Source organism: Mastomys coucha, unplaced genomic scaffold (assembly GCF_008632895.1).
Source record: "Mastomys coucha isolate ucsf_1 unplaced genomic scaffold, UCSF_Mcou_1 pScaffold16, whole genome shotgun sequence".
Taxonomy (NCBI): Eukaryota; Metazoa; Chordata; class Mammalia; order Rodentia; family Muridae; genus Mastomys; species Mastomys coucha.
Window position 1 is genome coordinate 51,630,584 of NW_022196898.1, and position 11,417 is coordinate 51,642,000.

General features: G+C 45.2%; 1 non-coding gene across 1 annotated transcript; it reads left to right on the plus strand.

The window, feature by feature from the left end:
- The first annotated feature begins 2,416 nt into the window (after positions 1 to 2,416).
- Positions 2,417 to 2,521, plus strand: LOC116094614. Its single transcript, XR_004120232.1, has one exon. It is a non-coding gene; the product is annotated as a small nucleolar RNA U13 (small nucleolar RNA).
- The last annotated feature ends 8,896 nt before the right edge of the window (positions 2,522 to 11,417 follow it).

An 11,417-nucleotide genomic window follows, 5' to 3' on the forward strand; every position in this document is an offset into this window, starting at 1 on the left:
CAGTGGAGAGCCTGTCCCAGGAGCTTGTAACTGCCACTTGGACCAAAGCAAACGGGGCAACTTTGTTCCTACCATTAACATAGACATTATGGTCCCTAAGTGGTGATTTATAATGTTCCTAATAGCAGTGCACATGGCCGGGGCCGAGTGGGATTAGGTACAACACAGCGGGCTCAGTAAGTAGCTAAAAAATCATTGGCCAGGGAAAAGTTAGGTACAGGGTGACCTGATTTTCTAAAGAACAGCATGACAAGGTAGGCCAAGCAGAGGGAGGAAATCGAGGGTCAGGGTGGCTGACAGAATAAATACAGAATGGATTAAACAGCAGCTGCCTGTGAGGGGTGAGGATCGTTGGTCTCTATTCCAGCTATCTGTATTCCATCGGCACCACTCAGAGCCTCCCAACCTAGTCAATAAGACCACCACCGCTATTGTTGTTGTTTTTATTATTATTCTAGTGCTAGGAAATCAGAGTGTGTTAGTAACGAAAGTGCTCACATGCAGGGCTGGCGAGCCTCAGGGGAAAAGACATTAATTAAATTAGGTTATGTCCAGGAAACCCAAGCACTGGCAGGTGCGTGGTGACAGATGCAAACCTCCATTTGTGTCAGCAGTCGTCCAGACAGGAGAAGAAAGACAACACCAAAGACAAATGGCTTACCAATAGACAGGCTTGCCCGTAGGTAGATCTCCAGCAGGCTGAAGTTCCTCTGCTGGGTCCAATACTTAGGGCTGAATTAAAGCTTCCTAAATGCTGACATAGTAGTTCTGCAGATAAACATGTGTTTGCATAATTGATCTAACCACGAGTTAAATTTAAGACCTGTGCTTCTCAGCGTTGTGCCCAAAGCCACTTTCCTATCAGTCTTGCCAGCATGGTTATCACATTCCTCACATGGATCTGCAAGCTCCATCAGCTCAGCCTGTCACTGTTGCCTGTCTCCATGCTTTCTCCTGCTCACGCCTGCCGCTATTAACCATTTCCTCTCCTCTGGAGATTACTGCAAAGGCCATTAGCCAGCCTCTGCCTACCCTCTTGTCCCCTTGTGATAGTATGTATATACATTTTGTTTTCCTACCACAGATCCTAGCTCGCAACTCCCATAATAACCCTTGTTATGTTCCTGAGTGGCGAGAACAATGACCGTGTGGCTTTGTTGAAGCATAATAATTGGCATCTCATCCTTCCTGGCTGAAGCGGTTTCAGAGCAATAAACATGAAAAACAAACAAACAAAAAAAGGCTTTTCTTTTACAGCATAGTTTGGAACCCTACAAGTGGCCTGGAGAGCATTCCTTTTCCCTCTAAGCTACTCATTTTTCTCTGCAAGGCAAGCCACTGAAGTTAGCATTTCCCTTCACCAATGAGGATCATTGGTCTTTCTGCCTCCAAACTGGCCATACAGAAATTCTCTAGCAGCAGTGCATGAGATGTTCATTTCAGAAGGGGCCCTGCCCTAAGACCTGGAGGAAGGAACACTGCATAGAGAAGTGAGAGGATTCTGGACACACAACCCTGCCAGGTTCCCTACTGTTTGTATTAGCTTCTCTTGCCTGAGTCCAATAACCTTCCAACATTGGCATCCATGTTTCAGTTCCACTTATCTAAAGAAATCTCAACTAACCCCAAAGGACAGGGCTGGGAGAAAGTTCTGGATGGTTGAACACATGGAGGCTTACAGGAAGATGAACAGATCACCACCCCAATTCCAGGATGAGATCTTGCACTCAGGATGCTGAGTGTCTCTTCATCTGGTTGCTCACTTGTATCCTTTAAAATGTTTATATTAAAACAGTAACTGCCTCTCCACCGAGTTCTTTGAGCCGCTCTAGCAACTAAGCCCAAAGAAGGGGTCATAAGATCCTCAATTCTTAGCCGGTTGATCAGAAATCCCAAAGGTATAGGCTTGCACTGGCATCTCTGCACCTGACGCTTTATGCTTGACTTTGTGGGCTCAGCACCCATGAACACCCACACCCACACACCTACACCCACATCCACATCCATAGCCACACACTTAAAAGGAAATAAAACTGAAAATAGAAAAAGAACCTCAATTATTAGGGAGAGTCTGAAACCCCAAATACTTGTTTTTGTTTGTTTGTTTGTTTTTGTGGAATATGTCAAAGAAAATCTCAGCCATCATAATGCATCAAATAAATATTCCTGCATTTTGTATCTCCAGCTTCTACAGGCTCTAACCTAAAACTCGTGGTATCACTGCACCTAACATAATAAATAATAATATTGAATGCTGGCCTCTATTCAGATTGCCCGGATCTGTTCTACAGAGGCTTTCATAAGGATGTAATGAGATGGGACGTTGTGCTTGGTTCTGTCCCTCGGGCTCTTTTATTCTGTAACATCTCTCCTCCTGTGTTTTCATGTCTTTGTTCTCTTTGAAATATAAACTGAGATCCTTTTTGTGATTCATAAATGTGATGATTGAGTTCCCATGTCACTGTGAGGGATAGGTTTCTCTCAAACTGTGTTATAATGTCAGGACATTACTTGTTTGACATATAAAGAAGGAAAGAAATAAAATATAAATCATATCTGGTCAGTCTGGGCTTCATTCTCACAACAGACTCGCCTTGCTGATAGGACAACTGGCCAAACTCTAGCCACGCCCCCGGCTTCTAGCCACACCCCTGGCCCCACCTGATGATTGCTGCATGGCCACCTCTCAACACTCTTTTAGCGCTGATTCAGCACAGTCCATCCCAACCTGTTTTTACCCAAAATTCTGTTCTTCACTTTCCAACTCCCAGAATGCTTTATCTTCTCTGATCTTGTGGAAACAGCTCCCTGCCCAGGTGCCCGATGGGAGAGAGATGAGTATGTTGACACGTTATAAATTCACTCTTCTTCCCCCAGGCTGCCCTCCATCATATCATCTTGTTCCCATTTCTTCATGGAGCTTATTACTATCTGAAATTATATTCTCCTTAATGCGTTTGCTTCCCTGCCTAATGGGATGTTAGCGGTTCCTTCACTAAATACTGAAAAATAGATATGAGATATCAAGGCTAGGCAACCATTTATTTAAAAAAAAAAATCTACAAAGGAAGTGGTCACAAATCTTTTCCAGGTTCTTGGTGTACATTTGTGTGTGTGTGTGTGTGTGTGTGTGTGTGTGTGTGTGTGTGTGTGGTGTGTAAGCACTCAGAGTCAAGGGTTCTTTCACCAATTTAAAGTGTCCAAAGAACTGTCCATCATCTACAATGGGCAGGACAAACCATGCCCCACTGTTCACCCTGCCCCAGCAGGAATAGATCGCCATCCTGAGCAAATTTTAAACTGGCAGGAGAAATCGAAAGCAAGTTCTGTTTTGATGTTTTGATGTAGTCAGCCCCTCAGCTTGTTGTCTCTGTCTACCAGCAAGTTTGCCTCACACCTCAACGTTGTATCACAAAAGCTAAAATGAAGGTCTAGCATCCCATAAAGACGGATCAATGGACTCATCACTAGATTTCCAGGCATGGCCTTGCAATAGCAGAGCTTTTGCTTTGAGGTTCATTGGAGGTTCTTAGATAAACTGTCATGACAATACCCCACAGTTTGATAGGGTTGACCCAAAACTGTATTTCTTGTTCATGAAAGATCTAAAATAACACTCCCAAGCTGTTCTCTGCCAGCAGGGGCTCAGGGTCCAGGTTCTTTCTATCTCACCACAGTGTCCTCATAGGTGTCATGTGCTTTCCAAGGTTGCTGGGGAGGAAGGCACAGCTGAGCTCATCTCTAGCTGAGAAATGGCACAGCCCCCATGTCTGCTTACATGGTTTTAGCCAGACCTAGTCTTTTGGAGCTAGCTGGAGAGAACTTGGAGTATTTTGATGTCTGGGTAGACAGCTCCTTTCTCACAGTACTTCTAAGTGTGGAAACAGAGCATCCGTCCTTGATGGCCAATTAGCATCCTGTCGCAGTGGCCACCTGGGAGGACTGGTGAGGTGGTACCAGTGGTTAAGCGTTCTTACAGAGGACCCGAGTTGAAATTGTAACACCCAAATCAGGTGTTTCACAGCTGCCTGTAACTCCAGTCCCAGGTGATCCAATTCTGACTTCTGCAGGCACTACCTATATGCATGTGCACAAACCCATACCCAGACATAGACATATACACATAACTGAAAAATAAAAATGTTATTCTCCAAGTAGAACTGAACCCAGACCATGGACCTCAGCTAAGTACAGATTCATCTCTCTGGGGCCAGTTGTTACTTAGTGTAGCTCTCCACAAAAGTTCTACTATCTATAAAATCCCTGGTAGTTCACCAAAGTCTTAGGACCAAATGCCCACCTGCTACATAGTAGGAACATACATGCTTGCTCTGCACAGAAAAAAGATTATCCCCACTGGCATGGCTGGTCCAGCAGCCAAGCATGGATTCCATGTGGTAAGACACTTGGTTTTTACTCATCCTGGTGGGAGTAAACACCCCGGGTTCTAAAAGCCCTGGTTCCTCCTTCATGTTTTGCCAGGTACAGAGCTGGGGTCACAGCCCACTGTCCTGTCCCCAGGTGCACAGCTAGGGTCAGAGTCCACTGTCCTGTCACCAGGTGCAGAGCTGCAGTCAGAGCCCACTGTCCTGTCATCACACATATTCAAGATTTCCACAAGTCAGCTGCTAACCCTCCCACCCACCTCCTGTTCTACTCAAACTTAGCTTTCCTTGTCCTGGTGTCCCGAAGGCTTCCCACGCCTTTGTTACCATCCTTACCTTCTTCACTGACTCCCAAACCATAATTTGCCTGGGAAACTCCTACCTGCCAGGCAGCAATCTCACTCATTCTTCCTCTTTGGGTCACACCTGGAAATTTTTTTTCTATGCAGAATATTAGAACCAAGAGGTGTCTAGAGACCAAGGACCAAGTCTGCTGCCCCATCTCGGCAGACCTCTGTTTCCAAAGAGGAAACCAGTGGCCTGAGGGCTGCTGTTGTCTTGTAGAATGAAGAAAGCAGGCATTATATACTGTCTTACTTAGGGTCACCATTGCTGTGATGAAACACCATGGTCGAAGCAAGTGGGGAGGAAAGGATTTGTTGGCTTCACTGTCCTATTATTGTTCATTATCAAAGGAAGTCAGGACAGGAATTCAAGCAGGGGAGGAACCTGGAGGCAGGAACTGATGCAAAGTCCATGAAGCTGTGCTGCTAACTGGCTTGCTCCCATGGTTTGCTCAGCCTGCTTTCTTATAGAACCCAGAGCCACCTGCCCAGGGATGGTACCACCCACAATAAACTGGTTTCTCCCTCGCTGATTACTAATTGAAAAAATAACTTACATCCAGTTACTGTGGAGGTATTTTTTTCAGTTGGGGTTCCCTTTTCTCTGATGACTAGCTTGTGCCAAGTTAACATAAAACTAGCCAGTACTTACACCACCTCTTCTGTATCTTCTGACCCTCTTGGCCTTACCCTACCCTTAGCAGTAGACATTCATTTCTTGGCTGAGACTGCCTTCACACACAGACACACACACACACACACAGACACGCAGACACACACACACACACGCACACGCACGCACACACAGACACACACACACATGCACAGACACACAGACACATACACATACATACACATACATACGCAGACACACACAGACATGCAGACATACATACACACACAGAGACATACACACACATACACAGGCACACACACACAACACACACACACACACACACACACACACCTGATCACCATCACCTATGCACACCTTTGCATCCAAGGCTCCCCACCCTTACCAGGGAAAACCTAGAATCACAGAAAGGTGAATCTACCACAGGAAGAATCACTATGGAAGGACAAACCTTAGGCCAAGGAAGGGTGGGAATTAACACGGGCCTTTTGTGTTTCTTCTGGCGACAGTTCCAGGATCCACTGTTTCTCACATTGCACACAGACAAGTACCCAGGAAGCAACTCTCTCAGTAGTGTGCCTTTTGATGAGTTTTTTCCATATTCACCCTCCTCTGGCGCTTGCTTGTGCTTTATAATTCCCACCCATCAATCATATCCTCACACCAAAGCCTTTCTCCTAACCTCTTCTGACCAGGGAAGCAGGATTTAGGGACCAGGCCGTCCAGGTGTGTCCCATGGGGGAGTGTCTCCATTTGCCACTCCTCTCAGCTTTGTCAATTCAGCATTTGACAGTTCAGAACCAAGGAAGACCTTTTTCCTACTTGGAGATTCCTTCGGGTCCCTACTTGGTAAGCCCTTGGAGATAGTTCCTATTAGCCAGAGGATGCTGGTCTTTTAGCTACCACAGAAAATATGACTGTTAGAGAGGTTCACCTACCCAGAGAAAGAAACTTAAGTGGTCTATGTGGTCAGACCCCCAGCAGTTCTAGAGGCTTCTCCACATCTTAACATCTCTCGGTGCAGAGTAGTTTGGGGCCTGTTATCAGAAGCAGCCTAGCAGAGGGCAGCTCAATGTCAAGTGTCTTGGCTTCTTTTCCAAAACTGGATCCTGGCTGTGTGGTTCAGAGGTAGAGTGTTCATCTAGCATGCATAAAGCCCTGAGTTCAAACACTCTAGTCAGAAAGAAAAAAAACAGTGTTTAGTTGGGCATCATATGTGTTTGGCCCTGTCACACTCCACTCTTTTATGTTTCTGTGCAATTCTTTTGTTTTTATTGTTATATTATTATTATTATTATTATTATTATTATTATTATTATTATTGCAATATTTGGAAAGATGATTAATGTGGTTTTCTCTCTTGCCTTCCAGTGGATCTGACCTTTCTTCCATGCTTGGTCCCAAGTATCCATCTGTCTGGGGAAAGATTAAACTGTTACAGAATGATGCAAAAAGAAATAAGAAGTTAATATTCTGCTATTGACATTTAAAATGAGATTTCTCTGCAAGGCACTAATCTTTGAATCCTGTCTATTACCCTGAGAGACGAAGAATTGAGATGGCTAAAAGGACAGACCGAGTGGCACAGAATCTAGGCCTCGTCTGTGACCTGCCACTTGCCAGTGTGTGACTTTAGGCCAGTTACCGAGTTTCTCTAAGACTCAGTCTCCACATCTCTGAAATGGAGAGGCAGGAGTACCTAGCCGGGAGAGTTGTTTAAGAAAAGAGAATAGCCACCCCATGTAAAGTGTGCTATCAACAGACACTTGCTTACTTTCTTTTAGATGCCAGTGCCATGACATTTAGAGAGTGTTAAAAACATAGTAAATATTCCAAAAATACAGGCCACCGGTCCAGAATTCCTTTTCCTTGCCCCTTAGTATATCAAGCAGCGGCTCTTCAAACATCAATACAGTGAGTGAGAAAGCTAAGTCTACAGTAAGATGCTATGGCAATTGAACTACCAGGTTGATGAGATCTAAAATATTGATTAGGTTAAAGGGAAGACCCATGAGCTATGAGTGTCCCTGAGGTGGACAAGGTGAGCTGAGCACAAGCAGGCATCAGTCTCCAGTGCAGTGGGACCAGCTGCCGGGATTTCCTCACCGTGACTGTGAAGCGTGAATCCATAGTCCTTTCTCCCTTAAGTTACTTCTGTCAGGGGATTTTATCACAGCAGCAGGAAATACAGCAATACTATGGAGGGGTGAGGAAAGCCCGTCCTTCCCATCCTGAGGACTGAAGGACAATGAAGTGAGAAAGACGGAGGGGCAGGAGAACCACCATCATGTACATCACACACAGAAAGCACACACCACATGGTATACCGTATACACACACAGTAATACCTATATACCACACATACCATATGTATGTATAATGTAGTAAATACAGCCCATATACCACAACCTAACATACATCCGTACCACCATATACACATAGCACATATACCATACATCTCAGATACCATATATCATGTATGTCACATACAGACCATATACCACTCATGGACATACTATGCCAAACATGTCATAAACTGCACATGTACATGCCATGCACACATATCAGTGTGACATATACACTATGTGCATACCATATACTACACATACCATATATACACAGGCATGTACCAGATATCAAATGACATATCACACACACACACACACACACACACACACACACACAATCCCATCCTACATCCTATAGGACTAATTCTGAAATAATCAGAATATGGAAAGTACTAAGGCCACTGAGACTTCATGTGGCAAAGCCTGGAAGGCAGTGCCACACAGCCTGCCAAGCAGGAGGGACTAGTCAGTTTTCTCACACTTCTCTCCATTCCAGATCCTTCCTGGAGTGGCAGCAAAGGAGAAGACCACAGAAGAGGCAGGACACAGGAACCAGCTGCAAATTCAGAAGGCCCCCTCTCCCACCCACAGCCTGAGACACTGAATGAAGTCAGCCAGGAGATAATGTAGGGACTTGGCCAAGCTGAGAGAGACCAGATCACAAGCTGCCAGCTTCAGAAATGCATGCAATGACCAGGACTAGTGACCCAAGATGGAGCCCAGAGTCTCGTAGAAACCCAGGGCTCTGGCATGTGATTCAGAAACAGTGGACAAGTCAGGGTGAGTGAGGGGCAAGCTCAACAGGCTGGGGAGCAAGCATTTCTACATGGCAGGAGCGACTGTATCCTACAGGTGTTGCTTAGCTTGTTGTCTTGCTGTGAACTGAATCTAGATTTTTGCCACCAGCTACCCCAAGGCTAGAGAAAAACTAGAGATCCCAATTCTCTGTAGATTTCCAAGGCATGAGTTTTATGACCTTGGTACAGCTTGTGCTGTTATTTTAGTGGGTACAATCCTCGGTTTCCAGGAATAGCCCTCCCCACCCACAGAGCCATCCTACAAACAGAGGCCCCCTTCAGCTCCACGGGTGGTGTCTTGGAGTGGACACGTGGCTCAAGCCGAAGCCATCTGAACATCTGAAAATTAAAGGCAAGAGAGATGAGCTATCTGAGTCTAACACACATTCATGAGCCTTTTCCAGGGCAGAGAGTCCCACAGTGGGACTCACAGCTCTCTACAGTCTTCCACCTCCCTAAATGCAAGTGTGTGTGAGAGCATTCTGTACGCAATGACCTTCTACATCTGTGCCATGCACTTTAGATGCGAGAAAAACTATTTTCATGTAACTGGCTAAATCATCGCTAGGGTTACTAAAAGTTAGAACACTGAAAGGAAAATGATTATTATCAGGGTTCCCTGAGAACTCTAATTTGGTATTCTGCTAAGTGCCACAGCTGGTGATGAGGGGCACTGTCCCCGTGCACAGGCCCACAGGTAGCTGGGACTCCTGCAGTCTAGGGTAATGGCATATTATTGTCAGTGCTTCAAACAGCGTTGTTTTGAATCAACTGTGAGCTTTGGTAGGTTAATGGCATTGGCCTTCAATTAAAATTTACATTCACTATAAATCACTGTGAATTTGGTTTTATGTTTATTTACCTTTACAATTTTCAGTTTAATTTGTTATGGTTGTTTTGTATTGTGATCTTTGGGGCCTATAATTTGTTAATGACTAGACTTTGAAATCGTTATGTTTCAAATAAGGATCAGCCTGCCCCACTAATGCATATATGTATATCTCCCTCTTTACAACTGGATTAATGTAGTGGTAAATCAAGTATCGAGGGCTTTTTTTCACCTCTGAGATTTTGGGGTGATTGAAAGGTTTCAAGGCTTTTGTTGTTCTTCAGTGGGTCACAGTGAAAAATCCAAGGCCTCTATTCTCGAAGGAGGACTCGCAGATACCTGAACATGAAGATCTGCCCTGACTCTCCTTCTTGCAGACACCTCATTAGTCAGCTAATGATGAGGCTGTAGTCAATGAGGAATATATACATGATGATGGGCCCATTAGGTTATAATGGAGCTGACAAATTCTCATCACATAAAGTGTTGATCTCAGTTGTCAACTTGATTGGATCTGGAGGCACCTAAAAGATAGGCCTCAGGGCACAGATATTTCTTGGCCACAGTATTTTAAGTAGAAAGAGCCATTCTAAGTGTGGCAGCTAGGATAGCAGGAGGCCCAGGGAAAGCACGGCTTTTGCCTGCTTGTCTTAGTATCTTGCTGCTGGTGTGTTTACTCTGATGCTGCTGCGGTGTTCCTATGTTCCTTTGCTCACAACAGTATCCACTTTGGGATTCCAACATGAACTGAAGACCAGTGACTCTCCAGGACTCCTCCAGGCCTTCAGTACACAGATTGGGACTACAGAAGCATCAGCCCCGTTGACCAAGTAGATGCCAGGTTCTCAGCCTACCTAGTGTGAGGACAGCCAATACTAAACTATTCAGACCACATCATGTAAGCCAATCAATAACTCCTCTTTTAATATGTCTCCATTCTATATCAATAATCCTCTTTTAAAATACATTTGTTCCATCAGTCTGTTTCCTCTCGAAAACCCTGACTAATACACACTGAGTGTTAGAATCCAGGCCAGGCTAGGGCCTAGGCCCCAACATCTGTTGCAACCCTTCCCTCTCACAGACACAGAGAGGCACCTACTGAGGGCATTGTCTGTGAATCCTTCTGTACTCCTCACCTGGAAAAGTGAGTTAGCATCAAGAGGAATATTGGTGACCACATATTCTGCTCCCTACCTTCTTCCCTGCCTCCTGTCTGGGAATTAGAAAGCCTGGTATGAAACATGCTTCCCTCTCAGCTGTTAAAAGAGACCCTACTTTTGGTGCACGGGCTGCCCTTACACCCCGATTCCTATCTTGAGAGTACCCAGCACATTATCTTTATCTGGTGCTAGGACCTGAACCCACCTTCAGAACCCCTGCCATGCTATTTTCTGTCTGTCTGTCTGTCAGACTGACTGACCTTTCACTCATAGTGAGTTTGGGGTGGCAAAGTTCAGCTCATTATTGGTGCATCTGTGGCATAAACTCACCTGCTGTGCTGTTGGTCATATACAAGTCTGGCATAGCCCAGCATGCTTGATAATGGTGGCAAGTAGCTGCCACTGGTTCATGTACTTACTTTGTCAGCTGTGTATGATACAGGAGTGAAGAAGGAGCAAGGGCTGGGAGGACTCTGCAAAGATAGTAGAGGGCAGATGGGATGCACGGGTACAGAGGGGTATGATGCCTTTTGCTGTGTGCAGAAACTACAAAGGAATGGGTACCTGTATTCAGTGTTAGCCAGGACTACATCATTTTTGTTAGGCTCCTCCATTTTTGGTTGAACTGGAACAACTGAAACTGCAGCAATTTGGTTTTCATGACTAAAGTAACTTACTTTTGTAGTTTCTCACTTACCCACTCTCATAACTGATTCAGAGACAGAGCAAGCATGGGCTGTGGACTACTTATTAGCAATGCAGCTAAGGACGTAGCACGGAGTCTCTTCCCTTCCTCTGCAAAGGGGCCTCCAGCCTGCTCCAGGGACCTGAACTCTGCTCATATCCTCCATCATGTGTCTGTCTGTCGGTCTGTCTGTAGGGGGTGTCACCCCTAGGCAAGTGGCCTGGGATCCCAT